The 21,039-nt window shown below is 39.4% G+C and overlaps 1 protein-coding gene across 2 annotated transcripts in view; it reads right to left on the bottom strand.

The window, feature by feature from the left end:
• Positions 1-21,039, bottom strand: part of LOC103476867 (leucine zipper putative tumor suppressor 2 homolog) — a 41,947-nt gene that overhangs the window by 9,023 nt on the left and 11,885 nt on the right. Inside the window, exon 2 of one of the 2 annotated variants that reach the window (XM_017309088.1) lies at positions 12,556-12,662. The gene's annotated coding sequence lies outside the window, so the exon portion shown is untranslated. Of the gene's footprint in view, positions 1-7,980; positions 8,264-12,555; positions 12,663-21,039 lie in introns of those variants that run through there. The other variant, XM_017309089.1, reaches the window with a different exon arrangement.

The following is a 21,039-nucleotide window of genomic DNA, read 5'->3' as shown; positions in this document are numbered from 1 at the left end:
GGGGGCATTTTAGAGGTGATGAAACAAAGGCAGGTGGAAAGGGGGTGACTGATGGAGAGGTTGAGGGGATTTCACAAGAACACGTAATCCGGAGAGAGGCCACAAGTGCTTGGAGAAATCAGGCATTTGTAATCCAGTTTGAGAACCTTAAGACAATAAATGTGGACAGAAACACCATCTGTTGTTCTAATTCCTCAATATGAGAAAATGTTACGTCAGTTTCAGGAGTAATTTTGCTATTTAAGTCTTTTTTCCTCATTTATTCCCCTTCTAGATCCTTTAACCAGAAGGAAAAAAAATTAATTGTGGTTTTAAGGGTTATATAATAAAGGCAGAGGCCCTTCATGTGAACGGGTCTTATTCAATAATGAACCAGCAAGCAGGCAGGGATCACACATAATACTGATTTCAAAGTTTGATGCTTTTCCAAATTACGTTTTTAAAACAAAAAGGGTTCATAACAAATTTACTGTCAATGTCGTTGCAGAGGCTTTAAAAGATGGAAAACGCAAAAACCACAGTTTGTGGTTAAACAAAAAAATATGGAAAAAAGCTTGGAAATCTACATTTCTCTTCTTTATCCATTTTCATCCAGAGCTGGAAAACACTGAAATTTGTTCACATACAAGTGAACAATTAACCTGTGCAAGTTAATAAGTACTGGAAAGTATTTGCTCAGAGCAGAGAGAACGTGTTTGATTGATGAGAAAAACCTGGCAGAGACCCACAGCCTGCCTGAACTAACTGTTCAGGTTCTCAAAGGGTCGTAACATTTCTCTGACATCTTTAGTTTAATTTGTCAGTCTCGGCTGCCTTTATTAGTAAATTCTGTTTTGGCAAATCCAGCATACAAAGGTGGGTGCATCATATTACTTAAACTATCTGAAACGATTCAATGGTTCACTAACTACAATTAATTTTACAGGTTTTTGAACGTGCCAAGATTTGAATCGTGAATTAAGAAACGGCAGGAAATCATCTCATTGTTTAGAGAAAAAAAAAATCTGGTGGTTGTAAATGACATTTAATCGGGTAAAAATCTGCGATGTTTTCTGCTTATTACATTTTTTTATTGCTTAATCTACATCTGGTGCAGTGATGCTTTAGGTCGCTTTCCAATGAAAACAAATGCCTAGATACATGTGAAGGTCATCTTCACAGAAGTTCAATCAGTGGTAAAGGTGATGTTTTTCTTAAGTCGTGTTTTAGGAGTTTCCCACTTCCTTCCTACTTTCCTGTTTACTTGTCATGTATCCTCTCTTCCACATTTCCTGAGATGGATTACTGCCCTTCTCCTCTCCTGCCACTCGCCTTTAGTTTTCACCCCCTTATTCATTCAGCATCCTGTCTTCTTAGCCCTATGTGACTAGATTTCCATCTGCTTATACCTGAACTGTGACACACTGCCACTGAAGTAACTATGAAGTGAGGAAAAAATTAACGTGTTAATACAGTATCAGAAATCCTTGAACCATGAAAAAGGATGTAATCGGTCAGTTCACAGCTATTTGGCTAAAATACATGGCTATTACACAGTTTTTTTGGAGGAGGAACAGTCCCTTAAAAGTAAAATTAAAAGTCTACAAAGTCATTTATGTTTAGTGAAGAGGTTGTTTTTTATCAGCAGAATTTCTGATTGACTTTTACTAGATCAACGCAAAAAAAAAAAAAAAGGTTTAATTGTGAGAGTTGAGCCCAGCAAAGCCTAAGCAGTAAAGGGAAGCTGGAATAATGGTTGGCATCTGCAAACAAAGAAGAATCCACAATAGAAGCTTGGCAGCAAGACACACATTAGTTCAGAATGGTGATGTGTCCACACCCTGTTTATTCTCCCATTTAATTGTGACACATCTACTCACAAAATCTCTTAACATCAGATTTCAGACACAGGAGAGCCACACCGCATTGAGACAACCAGCTCCGCTGAAAAAGCTGAGCTCTTTTAAAGTTTTGCCAAAGGGCCTGAGGTTATATTGTGCCTCCATTCCAACACAATGACTGTCTTTGGTCGCTCATTCTCACCTACCCCCACACGGGACAGCTTTAAGGTCGCACTACGTTTGTGTAACCAATCTCATCAGAGCACTCTTCACCTAAACCAGGCACATACTGTGATGGATAGCATTGTTGACATTGTAACTTTGAACCAAAATGTGTTTGTGCCCTGACTACTACAGAACTATGATTTTAAAAAAGCAGCTTTTTTTGTTGCTGTTGTGAAACAAATTAGCTTTCTACAAAGAAGTTTATACAGAGGTATTTGGCAGCAGGTCCTCTTTTTTTAGTTTTTTTTTTTTCCCTTGCATCTCTTCTTTTACAACCAACTTGCTGTTGCTGAGCCTTTCCCTGTGTTTGGAAGCGTTGCCATGGTATTGGAGGCCCACAATTTTTATGTACAGGGTGAAATGAGATAGCGAGACATGAAGAATGGAAAAAGGAAGGAAGGAAAAGTGGGAGTGAATAGGTGAATGAATGTGTTTTGTGTAACAGCAGACAGGTTGGTTCCCTAACATCTCAAAACATCTGGCTTCAATCTGAAAGTGAGAATGGATCGGCCCGAATCTGTTTCTCCTTTACACACATCTTCAGCAGATGAAAAGGAACTAAAAGTAAACTCCTGAATAAAAAGGAAAATATACAGTAAATATCTGGAATATGACCAGAGAGATGCATCAGTCTTCAGTTGATCATCTACATTTTTCGCACAGCTCCTGGGAAACCATTGTTTTTTGAGCTGAAGTACTATCATCAGCCTTTCTGATGATACTGGCATTTTCATAAGTTCAGATGGCTACATTAACCAATCACATTATGCTTAAAATTTACTAATTTAATTCTGTATATTTATAAACATCTAGTTCACAACAATTGTGTCATGGCATTCATAAGAGAAGCTGATGTCATTTATGTAGAGAAAAGTCTAATCAAATCAATCCAATCATACAGACGAATTAAAATTTCATTAAATAAAGTCAAGTTTGAGTCAAGTTATGATCTGCGTGAGCTTTGAATTCTGATCCCAATGGTTAATCAAACATAGAAGCATGCAAAACCATGATGATGCTTTCCACAATGTATACTTTTTTTTATTTTTGACCATTTTTTCTGAAGTGCAATGGTCAGGCGCCGATACTGGATGAAAATACCTGGTTTATGGTGTCCACTTTAATTAAACACAAAGGCGATCTATTGGGTCAAACACCTTTGGTTCTTTTATCTAAACTTTCTGCAGTTTCTGTTGTCTGTGACTTCGCAGTGAGGGCAGAAATCAGCATCAAGCAACATTTACAACCCACTTCCCCCCACTCAAACCAAACAAGGTCTTGAGTTCGCAGACCAGTTCATTTCTTTCCCTCCAAACTCATTCATTCAAACAAACATTTTGCAGTGCCAAGCGGTCATACAGAAACAGGAAAGGATCATTCCTAAATTATTCCCACAAAGTCGGGATCATGAATTTGTCCAAAATGTCTTGGTACGCTAAGCCATTAAGGGTGACTATCTCTGGAAATAAGCTCAACGCCTGAGAAACAGCACAATTCCATCCCCTTTGCACCAAACTTTACATCTACCAAGACTTGAATATTGGATTGCCAGTCACAGACATATAGTTCATCACTCCAGAAAACATGACTCCATTGCTAAAGAGTTCAATGATGGTGTGCTTTCCACCACTACATCCACTTAAACTTGATGATATAAGGCTTGGATAAAGCTGCTAGGTCACAGACACCCATCTCTTGAAGCTCTCTACACCTTGTTCTAGAGATAATCTGTCGGCCTCATGGAGCTTGAAGGTCTTATTGACTGCAAAATATTGCTGACTTCAGCGCACAATGCGCATCAACATCCATTGATCCAGCTCTGTGATTTTAAGTGGCTTATCACCTTTTGGCTGAGCCACTGTCATTTCTAAATGCTTGCACTTTCTTATGAAACCACTGACAGATCACTGAGGAATATTTGGTAGGAAGGAAATTCTACCAATGATTTGAATTATTGTGCAAGTGGCATCCTATCAATGTACCATGCTGAAATTTACTGGACCCCAGAGAGCGACCCATTCGCTCACAAATGTCTGTTCAAGGACCCCACATGCCTGGGTGGTGAAATTTATCCACCTGTGGGCTTTGAAATTATTAGAATACAAAAAATACATATTATTTGAATGGGTGAGAAATACTATTGACTAAAGCTGTTTGTGCGGCACTGGTACAAACAGCCTAAAGTGCAAAATACAATTTATTGTTCCAGAAGCTACCTTGAATAATGTTCCAACTCATCTTACAACTATTACAAATCACATCACATCTTGATCAGAAGATGCAATGTGATTTGTGATGTAAGTAAATGAAATTGTTTTTATAATTAATATATTATCAACATTTTTTAAAAGATATTCGGTTCACCTTGGACATTTTTGATCAAAAAGACTTGTTGCTAATCAGCATTTTGTCATGCACAGTAATTTATGAGCATATTTCAATTGGTACCAAAAATATGCGTGAAAATATATTAGTCTGCTTTCTGTGGTTCAAATATCAGCTGGCACTGGACGGAACTGATGATGCAGCTATGGGAAAAAAGAGAACCATGGCTGACATTCCTGTTCTGCTCCAATTGCTGAATTTTCCAGGAGGCTTTCCAGCCAAATTATCCAGCAGTGGTCAGTGGTCGAAACCACGGACAGTGGAAATACCAAGAATGCCAGTGGCATAGAAACAGAGATCAGTGTGGTCAATGTGCTACTGTTTGCAAGGATCACTTTGATTTAGCACACAACTAGGGACAAAGTTATGATTACTTATCAGAGTAAATGTGGTCCCAACATGGGGTTTGTTGGAATAAATCCAAGCACTAAAGCAATTCTAACTCCTCATTGTCCTAAAAAAGGAGAGAGGAATACAGTTTTCCCTCTTAAGCTTTCCTTCCTCCCCCCAAAAGGCTCAGCAAATAAAGGAAGGCTATTGTTTCACATTAGCAGAGGCCAGAGCAGAGAGAAAGGATCTGCTTTCCTGAAACTGAAAGCAACCACCCTTTTGATTAACATAATCAGGCAGAATGAAGATGTAGCACTGATTTTTGAAAGTGAGAAGGAGAACGGCTACAAGATTTGAAATAAAGTTGGGACGACATTTAACAAAAGCCACCGCAGGTCTGACTTGAAGTCACTTATCGGAGTTGAATCAGAATGCACACAATGCTGCAGACGCACACCAAAGTGCTGCTTAGTACAGAAAGGCAAATGACTTCCACAGCAGCTATTACATAAGCAGCAAAACCACACCATAACTGTGCCAGCCTGGATGTATAATTCACATCCACTCCTCAGAGAAAATAACTGACATTGCAAAGTTGCACATGTGCAGATGTATTCAGACACACTGTCCACGCGCCGTAAGCTTGGGAAAGATGGCGTGAAGGCACATTGGCACGGAAAATACCCGTTCAGCAAACTGAACCAGACCAACTTCTAATCCTCTGACGACTCAATCTTCCAGAGTTTCTGTCGCACACGATCAGCGCTTCTTATGCGCCTCAAATAAACGTTTTGCATGAACTGAGCCGAGTTTAGGGGACTTACTGGAAAACAAAGGACGGAGCCTGAAAGCAGGTTCATTTTATTTGATTCTTTATAATTAGTGTGAAGACGCATTGCTTGTAACGTCCCTGGAGACACTTAAACTATTACAGTGTCACTGAAAATATGTTCTGTGTAAATGGGGCATCAGATTGAAAAGTCTTTCCTGATAAGAAAGTCAATTATTTTTTGTCTTTTTCCTCATCAGTGAAAGCACCATACCTACGCCCTAATAGGCTTAGGTACTAAACAAAGAAGATGGAGTATTCCTCATTCAGTAACTGTCTACACTGTCAGCTATTTTCAGTATCAGTGAAGTTTTTAAAACTGAAGTCAGAGGAAGCACAAAATCTGTACAAAGGTGCTTAAAAAGGAAACAGTTTTTATGACATGTTGAGACATCGTTTCGGCTGCAAGACAGCGAGAGAGCAAGACTACCAGATCCGGTTCCAGATCCAAAAAAAACATCTAAAAGTGAAACTTGTTCATGTGGGGAGAGAACTCAATATTACATATATAAGCAGCTATCATATTACAAGCTTTATAATGTACAACATGTCAAAGCAAATCTGCAATTTATTTAGGCTGCATGAGAGCGAGAGAAAGCAAAACTTTCAGCAACTAACGGGAAGGCTGAAAAGACTATAGCAAAAGTTGTTATCTTACTGAACCTTTCAACCTCAGTATGTTAGGTTATTCTCCAGGGATTATGGTCTGTTTTAGCAATGGTAGCCAGTCTAACCCTGTTAATTCCTAATAAAAGTTATTAAAGACTTTATGTCTTAGTAACTTTTACTAAGTTACTAAGTTAGTAAAGTCGCTAAGTTACTAAGTTAGTAACTCCATAATGGAATAGACATTATGGAATGTCTACTCCATATTACTTTTTTTTGATTTAGTTCTAAAATTATATTTCTCATTCAGACATTGCCTCTGATACCAACCTGAATAATTATTGATTGCTCACAGCATAAAGTCTGGACAGAAATATTTCAGATGCTGTTCCTTTAGCTTCTTACATCACAACTCTTAAATAAATGTTAAAATAGCCAAAAAGTGGGTCACATTTTTCCACAATAAACTGTTAACAAAACACTGGATGCAAAATGGAGTGAGCAATGTAAACCTCATCCTGACCACAGTGCAGATTAAGGAGTATTAACCAAAAGGAGCGAGAAAGCCAAACAATTTGATGTCATTTCTCATTTTAAGCTACATGCTTAGCAAAGTGAGCATGTGCACACGGGATGCAAACACGGCGAACATGAGTCAACACGTCTGGAAAAGGCTGTAACCTGCAACATGTGACACACATTTACCTCATTTCTCCTGTTAAGAGGAGATGAGGTAAGCCGTGATCCACGTCCCCACTCTCACTCTCACTCCCCTTCACTTCACGCCTCATACTTGATCTTCATGTCAACATTCGAACATTTATAGAGTGAAACACCACTGCTGCAATCCGTGCCAAAACCCAGTCTGGGTAATTAAACCCCTCCCTTGCTTTGTCTTAAATGAAACTTTCAGCAGTCACTACAGAGATAGACACCAAAAAAAGCTCCCGTCTATAAACATCTGCTGACGCATCACTTTCAGGTCAAAGCAAACCTGACGAGAAACCAGAGCGTGTAGCCACCAAGCTTATACCGAGACTTGTAATTAAGAATGGAGGGAAAACATGAGAAACAGCAGCAGCCACTGTTTTCCGATGCTTTGTCAACATCAGAAAGATAAAAGTTGGCTTTTAAACGTAAATTTTTACGGGTCACAACTTAAGAGGTAAAGCTTAGCTGTGTGTTTGATCCCCGGTGTATAGCATTTCTCTCTCCTTTATCTCCAGAGTGAGTCCAGAGTGGTTTCCCCCTCCTCCAGGCCAACTGTCCCATGAGAAGAACAGCTTTTTCTAAAGGCTGAAACTTCAAATCAGCACCCCAACTTCTTCGAAAAACACAACTTACAGAGGATCGTGGGTAACAGCATCTGGGCCAACACACCAAAAATTCATGATCCACCTGGACAAATCCAGACTGAGTTCTCTGCTCCATCTTTCTATTTTTAGATTACACAGAGCAGCTAACTTCAAAAGAAAAGCTGAATATGAAGCATCCCCGCTACTTTAAAACTTTAACTTCAATTATTTCAGGAGTCATCACAAAAAAAAAAATTTAAAAATCTAGTCCAATCTGTGCAACTAGAAGTGCTGAGCAGCGTTTCTTTCCGTTACTCATCCCATTAATGTAGTTTCCACATCACCTTCCCTGAATGCAAAGTTTTCCCTCAAGCAACTCTGCAAGCCAAGCTAAACAGGAACACAGGGGACTAAAGGTTTGGAGAAAAAAAAAAACAACAAAAAAACAAAACTCATGTACCCATATGCAGATAAACGCAGCAATACACACCCCAGTGAGAGTCCTGCATTGCTGCTGCTGATCTTTGTTTTTCTTTTCTGTCCTTGCAATAAAGGAAAAGTAAAAATATTTATGCCAGCTGAGATTCCTCTCCTCAACGTCCTTTTCTTCTCGTTGTCCTGTATCCTGCCTTGTCACCACAACATTCCACTTTTCTTCTGATGCACCGATCCAGAACCTCATATCCTGACACGAGGACTTTCAAAGCCTCCTTATCCTCCAGGACTCTCTCGTCTCACTCCACTCCAGTGTTCCTCTTCTCAGCTTTCCTTCCCTGCTGTCTGCCATAGCACCGCCTCTGCCTCCTCCTCCTCCTGCTCCTCCTCCTCCTTTTTCCCTCCCCTCTCCCACTTTTGTCTGCCAGCCCCTGAGCCTCTAGTTTGACTCGTAGCACACACACATACACACACACACACACACACAAGTTACTCTCCTCCCCCTTCTGTTCACAGCCTGAGACTCATCCACCCCTTCTCCTTCACACATAATCTCCACATCAACACAATTCTTCATTAGATTTAACAATTTTGAGAGCATTCTCCCATTTTTCTTCATCACCAAAAACGCACGGCAGCCCGAAGGCATCAGGGGAACACCTTACCCAACCCCACAACTGTGGCGTTTCAGCATCATCTCCCCTTTGGCTCTATAACAGTGCAGTAATACCCAGCTGTGTAATTACCAAACAACACGGACTAGATCAAGAGCTGCAGCCTCTGCATACGGAGCAGGGGGGCGGGTCGGTTGACTCAGATGGGGGTAAATTGCATAACACTTTCCTGCACGTCTTAGTAGTTGCACTCTCGTCACGGTCTCTCGAGCTCATGGAGGAGAAAACGGCACGTTGTTCAGCAGGTACTAGGAGAGAAGTGGAAAGTCAAACCAGCATGCGCTGCAGCATGTATTTTTCACGGTGATGGCAGTGTCAGGTGATGAAGGAGAGATTAAAACAGAGGTACCAGAGTTGGTGCGTCAAGGTAACAAAAGAAATGGCTCTCCAGTTCAGATTTTTGCAGCTGAAAGTCAAAGCACACCCTACAGCCTCAGCATCACAGTTTTAACCGGTTACATAAAAAAGGTGAAGATGAGGTTCACAAAAAGCCCGGTGTTCGTTTGTATTCAGCCCCCTGAGCTGATACTGTACAAAATGGAAGCGTCTTGCTGCAAGGAGTTTGCGGTATGTCTCCAGGAGCTTAGCTCATGCAGAGACTGAAATTGTACCATTTTCATTTTTGCAAATTGTTCAAGTATGGTTAGTTTGGATGAGAGAAAGAAAAAAATAATCAGGGAACAAGTTACGTCTAGACTTTGACTATGCCATCCTAAAATGTGCTTGGATCTCAATGATTCTACTGTATCACTGGCTGCATGTTTGGGGTTGCGAGAAGGAGAATCTCCATTCCTGTCTCAAGTCTTTGACTGTTTCTAGTAGGTTTTCTTCCATATTTCAGTATTTAGTTACATTCATCTTCCAACGTCTCTAAAAGCATCCTCACATTATACTGCCACCTCCACATGTTATTGGAGAGATGGTCTATTCAGCTTGAGATCCAGATTTATGATTCCACCACACAATGTTCGGCACATAGTCTAAAAAAAACAACAGAGTATATCTTACAGGATTGAGACAATCTGCAAACACAATCTTCTTGAAACTTTTGCTTTCTTATCACTGTTCTATAAAGGCCAGATTTTTGTTCTTTTTATGCCATTAATATATTTTTACACCAAAGTTGTGAGTCTCCACAGCTCTCCATGGTAATCATTGCCGTTTCTCTGACGGCCCGTTAGTGTTGGTCTTGGGAGTTTTGTAATTGTGCCATCCACTTTCAAATAATGGGCTGAAGAGTTCTCAATGAGATATCCAATACTTACTGCTTATCTTGCACTTATACATTTTCTGGAATAGTGAATGTAAACATAAAAAAAGAATGGCATACAGGTAACTGAGCTTTTACTGTCTACTGATCGGGAAGCAAAACGCACTCATAATCTAATCTCTTTGCTTGAACACTGACAGCTAGGGTGTGATTTCAATCTTTGTTCCCACATCTGATCTGAGCTAAATAAATGAAATGAAAAGTTATTGTCCAGAGTACAAAGGATGTCAGAGGAGAGATGAGATGAAGAGGCAGTGATAAGAGAAATGAGATAAGACTTCCCTAAAACTTAAATAATATAAAGACATACTTTTGGGGGTTTAAGGAAACCCTTCTCTAATTAAAAGTAATTACTTTTCAAAATTAACTGACTAAAAACACATTTACCTACCTCACTGGTTTGTGAGCCACACAATATCACCAGTTCTTGGTATACTGCTTTACGCTGCCATGGAGAACCAGTAGAAAGAGTGAGAAATCCTTTTTTATTCTCTTTTCCTGGAACTTCCCTCTTGAGTCCCATGCTGCTATAGCAAGAGAAAAGAAAGTCCACTTTTGCATTCTGACTTGGCACTTTACTGCCATTAACACAGGCCAGCTCTTGTCCAGGCTGAAAATACAACACCAGAAAGCTTTTCGAGTCTTTTATATACGTGTGTGACGCTATGTGAGTCAGCACAAGCTTCCATTTCAGCCTCTGAACAGGTAATAATAACCCACAAGCTGAGTGCACCAGTGCAGAACAACACATTAAACCCTCAAGAGTCAGAAATAAACTGGACTGCTTTCAACATTGTGATTTACCAGGTTCATTTCCCCTTGCAATCTTTCACTTTTGTGAACACGACCTGAAGATTTCATAGTAGCAGCGTATTGCTAAGTTCTACTCTTTGGTTTTTTTATTGTTTTGTTTTGTGTTACATTTGTTTTTCGGGGGTTAATGTGCATTTTACAGGGCTGCAGAAAAATAAGCCTTATAATAACATCACTGTGTGTCCAGACAATTCCGCAACAAAATTCAGAGGGAAGTGGGACAGGAAGAAGACTGATATATTATACTAACAAGCAACAATGCAGTTCTGTCAGTTTGTCATGTCACATAACACAATTGAGGCTACAACAGCAGAAAAATGTGTTTATGAGTGATAAACATGCAGAGAAATCAAGTAAATTAAAACTTCAAACTGGAGTACAAATAGATTCATAGCAGTTAAAGTTTTGATTATCCTCATCATGACTTGTTTCAGCCACTGCGTTCATAAGTGCAGACCTTCAGCTTTCATAATAATATTCTGGCTAATGCATAACAGGCTAGTGCTGTTAAAAATATGTCATTTGTCTGAGATCCATTTCCTAAGCAAAAAGTCTAGAATTAAACAAAATTCACTTTGGATTCTGTGAAAAGATGTTTGCCCAGAAAAGTATTTGCAAAAACCAATAAATCTTTGGTTTAGTCATCAGTCAATAAAAATCAACTTAAAAATCAGAATTTCCAAAAATCTGTATATTTTTTTTTTTGGAAATTTAGATTTTATTTAATTTTATTAATTTTATTTATATAATTAAATTCCAATTCTTTTCAGAGTGCACAGCAACATTGGCTTCAGCATCAAGAATATTGAAAAATGCAGAGTCCATCCAAATAGACAAATAATATGGTGATAAGTAAAAATGTCAAAGCAGGACTCTGGACACATATTATCAAATATTGCATCTGGGCAGCCCTTTGTGATTACAGAACTGCACACACTTCTGCAATTGACTATAATGTGCAGCTCTAAGGAACACCCTGAAAAATTAGTTTAAATCAAATCATGAAGCACTGACTGGCCCCTACAAAAAAACACTTTCGAGTTTAAAAAGTGACTTTCCAGAAGACCTTCCCTTCCAACAGAGCAGTGCAAAATATGGAGAACAATTTAATGAAGGAAGGGGACAGCTGGACCGGGACTGAGCTGGACAGAAGGAAAGCAGAAGGGCAGAGGACACAGAAGATCTGTAATGGATAGTCTGAAACGGAGAGAGAGTCAGACAGCTGGTGCAGCTGAAATGACCATACAGTGTTATCACCTAGCAAATCTTCCAAGCACTGCCCACAATAAGAAGCTCAGTGCAGTGATCTCTACAAGAGTACACTTTACTAACCACCAAAGTTTGTAAATAAGCACAAAAATTGAATAAGTCATTCAAAACAGACATTCAGTAACATACCTATCTGTGAAACACCCGATTGCCACATGAGGCAACGTGGACTCTGCTCCAAACTTCTGACCTCTTAAACTCCTCATCCTCCCTTTCCTCCCTTTACCTCTGTGTCATTCACACCAACTGCTTTCCATTCCCAAATCTCATCCTAAACCAGACTCTTCCCAGAGGGCCGGACCCCCCAATTCCTGAAATGTGTCTGCATCTGTGTGGGAACATTAATACAACAAGTCACTGTAAAGTTATGCCGCTTTAAAGTTGGTCAGCATCAAGTCAGACCATCGATCACAGCCATGGCCTCTCTAAAAAGACAAGAGGAAAAGAACAAAAACTAAAAGGGGAGGGAGAAACTCAGAGAAGAAACGAGAGTGGTAGGAGGAGGGTGGGGGGGTGTTTGACTCAGCAAATACTGAAGGTCAACGTCATCAGAGAAGGGCTTTGTCTGCAGAAGGGTATTTATTTCTTCAGTGTGGTTATTTACCTCAGTGTGTCGCCCAGCGTGCTCCTTCTGGAGGTCTGGGGGAGACAGGATGGCAGGGAGCTCTCATTCCAGGGCCTCACTCAGCTCTGCAACTCTTTCAATTTGGCCTAAATTAAAAACACACAAAGCATCATTGTTGGAGAGCTGCTTCCAAATAACACCAATTCTGCAACATTTCCATTATCATCCAGATTGAACACAAGAGGCTCTTTGTTGGGTGAAAACGAGTCGGGCGTTTGGCACTGACCGAGAAGGAAGTGAAAGCAACTGAAAGGTTTTGGAAGTACATTAAGCCGATTTTCATTCAGAAACAGGGAAAATAAACCAACACAGGCTACAAGTCATAGCACAGAGCTAACACACAAGTGTTTTTAACCAACTTTGTCAAGCATTCCTAAAGAAATTTAAATGCTAACATCATTAATTGATAACCTTTCTTCAGATAAAGTGTAGAAAAAATTATGGACTCATGCAGTAATTTGCATTTTTAAACAAATATCTGTGTCAGTGTCACGTAAGAAGCTGTTGTACCTGAATCATTGGCAGGAAACATGGTTCCAGCAAGAGGAGAAACAATGGAAACAACCGAAAACCTCCTTAATAATGCAAGTGAATGGTAAACATGGCAAAACACAAAGGTAGTTGCCATTTTACTAATTTCTAAGGATTTTTTTTAATCCACATTCAGCAATTCTAAATCATTTCCCCCTCCAATTGATGTGGCATTAATTACAAATGTTGTCATATTTGTTGTCTCTTATATTTCTTTTTCTTTTTTAGCATCAAAGTAAAATAACGTTCCAAAAACAAGAAGCAGTCAAAAACACATAAAAAAAAGCCACTGAGTCAAATATTTTTAATTAATTACAGAAGTGTTTCTATGGTTTTATGAGCTGGCTGAACTGAACAATTAAAACAACACATCACAATCTGTAACACTTGCAGTAAACATCTCTATGGTGTGTAGACGTTGGACAAGAAGAGCTACGAGGCACCAAGACTCGATGTGCTGTCAGAGCTCAACTTTTTCCTACTGTAAATGTAAATCTTGAGTGTCTTTCCTTCCCCCAACTAACTCTCCTTTCAGTTGGCCAATGAGGTAATTGGGCAGCTTGTTACTCCCTGATAATTGATACAATATTGATTCTTGCTCTCTAGTTGCTGTTGCAGGGGTCATTTGTGCCACATTGCCTCACTGCCAAGCTGTACTTTTCACAGCTGCTTGTGTACTGTATGGCTTGGATGCAGCTGCTTAATTACAACCCCCCCGAACCCCTCCCCCAAAAAAAACACTTAGCATGAAGCTCTCGACGGATTGCTCTTGAGCTAATCTGAAGAATGCATGAGATGAGGATGTGTGAGGCCAAAGACTGAAAAAGGCTGGCAACCTCTGCACACTGTGAGCCTCAACTTCTGCTGAACCTGCTCTGTGACTTTACACGTCAAGAGATTCTGTCGTTCCCAATCACTTCCGCCTTTTTATAACACCATTAGGCGTGCACTGACAATTGCAGTTTTCCAGCCAGTCATCGATCACCGATTAAAAAAAAAAAAAAAAAAAGTGACTTTCCAAGTCTGTCCAGAGGGACTCGGGTCTCATTGTGGGTCAAATCTGTAACATAACAGATATGTGACCCTTTTTAAGTTTCACTAATATCAAGAATGTGGACAGTAACACACAATAACAATGTCTTTAATACTTTGAAACAAATATGGAGAGGTATATGTGCCCAGCTTTGACTCAAGTTTATCTTTCAATTCTTTTTAATATTGATAAAACCCTGTAAGGCCATAAAATATGTGAGGATTTACAGTCTTTCCTGTTATACAGACACGCACACACACACACACACACACACACACACACACACACACACACACACACACACACACACACCCTTCATTTCTCATCTTCTAATCAGAAGATGGGATCTCACTTTCCATGATGGACGGATGCAACCCTATGGGAGCAGATTAGATTGAGATTATAATCCATTATACCTCCCTGTGGATAGATCACACCCCAACTGCAGCATATGTCCTCACGGCTGGGATGACCCTTTATGTCGAGGCGATGAGACAATGATTCAGAAGTGCTGCTCCCACAGGATAATGTAACCAAGGAGGTCATTAAAGACTCGGCTGAATTTCTGGCTTAATGGACTCAGTTTGTAAATCAGACAGATTCTTGCTTACAGTTTTTGGGGGGATGGCTCCAAAGTGTTTTCCTGTGCTGAAAAGCTACAACTCTGATGAGGAACAACCCCAAATAAAGTGTTGTTTAATCTCCGCCAACGAGACACTAGGAGAGTGAAACAATCTAAAACAAACTCTGTGTAGATATAGGAAGAACATATATAATATTTTATTATATCCATGATAACATTAGTATTAATTTAATTAAAGCACAGTTAAAATTACAAAAACAAATGTAATAATAGAGATCAATTATTGGTCATTATATTTTTTGATATTTTGATAAATTGATCAATCGATGGATTTAACAGCCCAATCTTCCACATAGATGTAAAACTAAAGACACACGATGCAAAACAAGTCAGCATAAACAAATCAGCTCTGACAATATTTTAAATATGTAATTGCCAATTTTGGATGAACAATAAACATATTTCTACAATAACAGGTGCATGAAGGTGTTTTTGCTCATTTTCATAACTAAATAACACGTGAAAAGTTGAGTAAAAATCTTTACAGTTGAATTCAATCAGTGGAAACATAGCAGCTTTCCCACCTTTACCTTCCCATTAACTGAAACCTCATGTTAAGACTTTGCCAGATATGTTTGTTTGCCGCTGTCATTTTTCAAAAAATAATAGTAATAATAATAATAAAAAAAGGAGAGAGCTGTTTTGTTGCAGTAATGTGTCCTGCGTGATGGCTGGCCCACTTTCCTGCTTGCTTTCCGTATGCAAGCACACAAACTTAAAACATAATTTGCCGCTTCAATTTCTGGCTTTTATTCAGCTGGGATTTGGCGACAGACAACATCAGAGCCACGAAAAGCCGAGTGGAGCAGTGACAAACTGCAGCCTTTCCTCTGATCCTCTGAGAGGAAAGAAAATAGAGAGAAAAAGAGAGAGAAAGAGAGAGAGTTGGCTCAGCTACAGAAAACAAGGTTTAATCACTGACCTCTACACTTACAACAGAAGACAAATAGCCATGATTAACGAGCAGCATTCATCTTACAGGTTAAGAAAAGAACAATGTGAACTGTGTTTGCCTGTGCTGCTCTGATGGATCTGCCTGCTGCATGTTTAAACTCCTGTCCTGTTAGCTTTCTCCTCACCTCTGTAGATGTAGAAAGTTCTGTCAGTGCAGATCTAACATTTCTTCACTAGAGGGCAGCATGTCTAAACCTGCTCACCATCCTCTGACTCATCTGATACGTTGACCTTATAGAAATATCTGGTCAGATGATGCAAACTACTGTCTGAGATATCAAGGGCTTGGCATTCATTGTCCAGCTAGCCATCCAGGATTATATATGTGGAACAAAAAGAACATTTATGATATCAACATAATTTCTGACATAATTCATACATGAACAATCGTACATGCAGATAATTTACTTCACTCAAACACACAAAACTTACTTCAAATTAATGAAGATTTATACCTATAAACATCAAGGACAGACACTGTAAAAATATTAACATATTAAAATTAACGTTAATAGAGCTGCACAATTTAAATAAGTATTCTGAGGAGCAGCAACATTAAAAATCTCCATCTTATTACGTTCTGGTGTGCCTAAAATTGTGATTTACAGAACCTGAAATCAGTGTCAAACCTCAGCTAACTTTTGGCAAAAAGAGGCAGTGATTTTTTAATTTTTTTAATCACAAAAATCCCTTTGGGCAAAAAAAAAGAAGAAAAAAAGTCACCTATGCTATGATTTTTATTTTTAGGAAGGTGACAATATGCTCATCAGATTTTATTTTATCTGATGAGAAGCAAAATCTGAACAGTACCTGGTAACATTGTAAAAATACGAAAATGCATTGACAACCGTTCTTATATCTCAAATCCTTAGTTTGATAAATCGCAACAATAAAATAAATCTGTAATCAAACTTCTCCACTTTCTTTTATTGAGCACTCTTTCATCTTTCTATCCAATCATGTGACGTTCCTCTCAGACTCGGAGTCGTCTTTCCCAGTGGTCGAGTTAGCTGACATGAAATCTGGAAGTAGCAGCAACAAAGAGCCAAACTTATTCCTGCAACCGATCTCCAGAGAAGCAGCTCCAGCAGAAATCGCTTAAATTATGTATTTGCATGTTTACTGACAACCCACGAAAAGTGAATTTTTTTTTTTTTTGTAGCTTTTGCTGTATTGATGACAGTAGGAGAGCCAGCTGACCAAACAGATGAAAAAGAAGTGAGTTGAGAATAATTAAGAAATCAAACAAAGACAGCAGAAGCATTTTTCATTTTTACTTTCCAGCCCTTAAATCACTTGAGCCAAAAGTTTTGTCTAGTCTTTTGTCTTTTTCAGACTGCCTCTGCTGTTGTAACAATTTGTCTGTCTGGAGGACGCGGATCATCTCTATTCATTTCCCGCTCTTTGTCTCCTCTCTCATTATCTTCAACCTCCCTGTCTTTTTAGCCTTTCGTCATAATTTCCAACACATTTCTTTGCACGGAGAGCATATCTTAGCAGAAAAAACTGCATGGTAATGCTGCCGCAGCGCAGGCATGGGGGCAGCTGCACCAAAAATATATTCAAACTTTGATAAACTAGAAGAGGGCTGCTGCTGTAGAGCCAAGCATCAGCCTCAAAAACAGAAAGGATCCAACTTTATCTGATGAAAACATCTAAACCTCTTAAGAAACCATATGGAAAACATACAGTATTCCCCCAAATCTATAGTTTATTTCCAAATTCTGTTTTTGTAAAAGCGAAGTCAACGGTGTCTTTTTACCACACAGGTGCAATTATATGAATGCTCACATTTCAGCGTGTTCATGAATCGATCCTTCGCCTTCGCCACGGCACAATGCAGGTTAACGGAGGCAAAAACAGCTAAAACAAACGGGGTTCTGGTCGACACCGAGACGCTCCCAGACGGGAATCATTCAGGAAGTGAGGAAGTCGAAGGGAATTTCATGGTAACTTCCCATTCAGAATTACTTCCAATTGTGGATTTTGTTAACTTGCACAGAGGAAAAGGGAAACAACCCTGACATATTCAGAGAACATTTATGCACTTGTTTGAGACCAAAGCAGCAACACTTCAGAGCTGTTGTCTGTGTGTCCTGTGTAATCTGTTACAGAGCAGATTACGTTTCTAGAGTAAGTTGACGTAGTGACACAGAAGCGTAAGAAATGAAAAAGGGCTGAAAATAGTCTGGCCAGTCGATATTTGCTGCATCTCTACTCATGATACTGAATATTCTGAATTGAACCCGGAAGTTGGTCCAATAAACTGCTAATTAGATTTATAGTACCACTTTAGGGAATCTTTAACATTAAGGTTTGTTAAGACACATCCTTTAAAGCCCAAATAAACATCACAAATGGCTGGGTGTGCTTGATTTTAAGAAATTATGTCACTCTGTATGATAGAACCTGCTGTAAAGATATCAGATCAGAGATAAAATCAGTCAGTGTGATTCAACATTTACAAATAATTTTAGATTTCATAATCTAATTTCTGCTGATTGGGACAAATAAGAGGGTTGTGTGTGATATATATATCTATATCTATACATATATTTAGATATAGATATATATATATATATACACATAAAAAAAACTGTGATCGCATAATTAATAGTTAATTGGGACATATTCATTTTTACAACGCATTCTCTTTTCATAAGGCCTTTATTTGTCATCAGAGGGAACAATAATCAAGGACAACAACCTCCTCCACAATAAGAAAGCGAGGCAGTCATCTTTAACTGTACCATGATAGAGAACAAAAGGAGGACGGCCATTAATATGCAAATGTAAGCCCAAAACAAACAAGAGTTGAAAGGACAAGGAAGATAATGAGACTAATTTAGTCCCAAGAAGACGAGTTCCTGTTTGTTTTTGCATAAACTAAGCAGAACGGAGGCAGCTCCCTTACCTCACCATCTCTGTTACACACACAGCCAGGTGATGTGCTGGTGTGTGATCTTGTTTTGCTCGGTGGCAAAGGTCAGCACACTCACATTTACGTGACAGCCTGCGTTCACATCCGTGGGGCACATTCATAAATATATATATGTGTGTGTGTGTGTGTGTGTGTGTGTGTGTGTGTGTGTGTGTGTGTGCGTGCGTGTGTGAGTGTGTGCAGAGCTAATGCAGACTGACACGAAGACTGACATAGATGCTGAGCTCTGCTGCACTGGGCCAAGCAGTCTAACCCAACATCAGGGATAAACTATAAATAGATCATCTGATCCACCCCACACCTCCCACCTCACCCCCCAACAATCCGCCGCCTTTCTTTTTCCTCTTGTTCCGTCTTTTCCATCAGCTTCATCTGCACTTTATTACCGCATCTGGGAATAAAGTACTGCATTTGTTGACTGATTCTCTCAGTTCCTGACGTCTGTTCCTCTCTTCAACAATTCCCACCACAATCAGCCAGCCTGCTTCTGTCTCCTGCTTCTTCCAATTTCTGTTTTGTAGAAAGATGAAAGTCTAAAATGCGGGAATAACAAATAGGCCGCAACAATCTTCCTCCTTCTCTTTAAAGATTATGAGTGTGGGGTTAGAAAAAAAAAAGGGGGGGGAGATAGGCTAGTTAAAGGGGGGAGTCAGTAGGGGGGAGCTGGAGTTATGTAAGTGAGGCTAATCCCCTCCCAACCCTGCATGGTTAATGAGACAGGATGACACTGGCCTCATTTCATCTGCTCATCCCTGCATCTGCCGCCGCCGTTTCTGCCCCTCCAAAACGCTCGGTCTGCACCTTAATCTTCCCGTTTGATCTTTGACGGCAGACGAGCGCTATTGTTTAAATTCTGCACACCAGTAATTCCTGGTACGGTGGCAATAGGTGCAGCAGATGAGCCATTACGTAATACATAGTTTAATTGTGAAATCTCAGATCTCCTACTCCTCGTGTCAACGTTGGGTTTTTCAAAGCACCGAGCTGCACAACACGCACCAACATGGAAATGAAGTAAGTAGGCAAAGTGATGTTTACTTTTTTTTTTAACAATCCGGTTATGAAAAGAAACTTCACTTGACTTTAAATGTTTTATATAGTCTGGAACAGGAAAGGTTCAAAAACATTTTCAGGTTAGACTTCTATACTTTTTTTCCAAGCCAAACCTCCCACTGTTCACCTTCCTTTTAAAACATTTGTAACGTTTGAATATTAATTTAAAAAAAAAATGCATTAATGGTAAATAATTTTACAGTGGTCAGACTTTAAGTGTGGACAGATAAACAGACAAATGGAACGACTGGATGAATGGATGGAACGACTGGACAGACTGCCGGACAGATGGATGTTAGAAAGATTAAACGTCAAATCTTCCTATTGAGAACATTTCAATTCTATAGGTTTCCAGAGTTGTTCATTCTGCTTAGGAACCCTGTTTAAAGCTGAAGCACCAATAACAACTCATTAAATCGCCTAAATCAATTATTACTAATTGAGTAAATAGAATTTGGATTTACTTTAACATCTTACACACAAATGATCACGTCACCTGGGGTACAGACCCAACAAACCCGTCCTCATTCTTTTTGCATTACTGGCTTATTTTCTTGTCTTATAAGCAATGCCGATTTCTGCAGACATTTGTCTAAAGGACTCACCAGCGTGTTAAAGATTGTTTTCTGTCCATTACTGATCAAAGATTATGGGCAGCCAAACCTATATAAGCGCGATTAACAGCTTACTTTAAATGTGGATGTTAAAAACTGAGGCTTGCTCCACTCTGGGGAATTTAGAGCAAGAAATCTGACCTTTATGAAGCCAGACATGTTAATCTGCAGAGATGTGTTTAATGCTGTGCCAGAAATCAACGTGACAAGAATACCGTGTTGGTTTGAAATGGAAATCTTGTTTTCGAGAATAGACTGTGATCAATTGCAGGTAAACGATTCATGAAAAGGTTTTAATAAAGTTACATGCAGCATTAATCAAACGCATTTCACACTTTGAGGCTGAAAACCACGTTTATATGCGAGATAAATGTAGGTACTTATTTGGAGAGGCTGAGGAAAACATCATCACACAAAGAGAAAACAAAATTAAACCTTTCTTCAAATCTTTATCTCCAAATATTGACATGATTCCAATTAAAATGACTCTGCCATTGTTTTTGGGAGACCTTTTTTGACAAAGGAAGCTGCTCCTATCTTTATTAAATCTGCCTCTATTTGAATTCTCCAGACTTCTGAGGAGGAACCCAAAGACCTCCCCAGCTGTAAAAACTGGATATGCTCCAAACACACACACACACACACACACACACACACACACACACACACACACACACACACACACACACACACA

This window comes from Poecilia reticulata, linkage group LG15 (assembly GCF_000633615.1).
Source record: "Poecilia reticulata strain Guanapo linkage group LG15, Guppy_female_1.0+MT, whole genome shotgun sequence".
Classification (NCBI taxonomy): Eukaryota; Metazoa; Chordata; class Actinopteri; order Cyprinodontiformes; family Poeciliidae; genus Poecilia; species Poecilia reticulata.
Note: the sequence above shows the minus strand (reverse complement) of the source record. Positions and strands in the feature narration are given on the sequence as shown.